The sequence below is a fragment of the Sinocyclocheilus anshuiensis genome, unplaced genomic scaffold (assembly GCF_001515605.1).
Source record: "Sinocyclocheilus anshuiensis isolate Anshui unplaced genomic scaffold, SAMN03320099.WGS_v1.1 scaffold89, whole genome shotgun sequence".
NCBI lineage: Eukaryota > Metazoa > Chordata > Actinopteri > Cypriniformes > Cyprinidae > Sinocyclocheilus > Sinocyclocheilus anshuiensis.
Genome location: NW_015537931.1, coordinates 8,823 through 9,948, shown reverse-complemented (window position 1 = coordinate 9,948; position 1,126 = coordinate 8,823).

Genomic DNA, 1,126 nt, shown 5'->3' with positions numbered 1-1,126 from the left:
GCAACTCTTCAAATAAATGTTTATTCATTATCACAAGGGGAGTTTGAATTGTACTGTACTGATCCCTTTTACTAATTTATCAAAACACCCCACACACACACATAAATAAATAAATAAATAATAGTCACAACCCCACCAACAACACCGTATTCACAATATGAATGCAACTTATATACTTAGGAGTTTAAATGAAACACAACAGTCAGCTGACAATAGGCTTAAGCCTTGTCTGTGAAACTGGGGGATAGTAATTTAAATGGTTGTTATAAAAACTTGTTTATATTCTACACAAATGTATAGGCCTAATGTATTTATAATATGGCGATATAATTAGATCGTTTTATCTTCCTGAGGTAAGTCATATAACTGACGCATTCTTCACAGCCTGTTATACTGATGATTTCCCTGCACTGTAACTGATTTTTGTCATTTGAACAGTAATATTATAATGTAATATGTACAGTAAGATACTGTAAAATGTGTATACAGTATTTTACTGTAAACCGCAAAGAATTATGGGAAAATATACGGTCACTACTGTATTTCCTCACTAAATCAATTTACAGTAGTGAACTTGCCCGCGAAAAACTGACCAATGGCAAGGGAGTTCTTTTTTGACTGTTTGGTGGAAGTGGCTGTAAAAGGACAAAAGAGAAATGCACCGTTAACTCGACGAAAGGTTAGTATATTATTTCTGTTTTATGCAAAACTGCGATATTTTAAGATGTTTTCACTTGTTAACAGCAAACTAACTTATTCATCGTGTCATTTTTCATGTCGGGAGTTGGAGCCTTTTTTTCTGACTGACGGCCGGAATGCCGCCAAAAGGCTGATAACATCGACTGGTGAGTAAGTTAAGGTCACCTATATTGCTCGAAATAAACCTTAGTTAAACTGAGAAACACGTTTGTACGTTCTGCTGCCCTTTAATGCAAGTGAGAAAGAGCAAGCGCAAATCCTGGCAGCGGCAGGTCGCAGCGCCATTTCCGGTGCCATCCCCAGCTGCCACTGGCAGCTGCCAGAGTTCGTGGCAGCTGCCACTAGTCGTTTCTGGCAGCTGCCACGGTCTTTCTCGCCGTTTCTGCTGTTTGCTCGGTAAAACTACACTGTACTCAGTGGCGTGCGG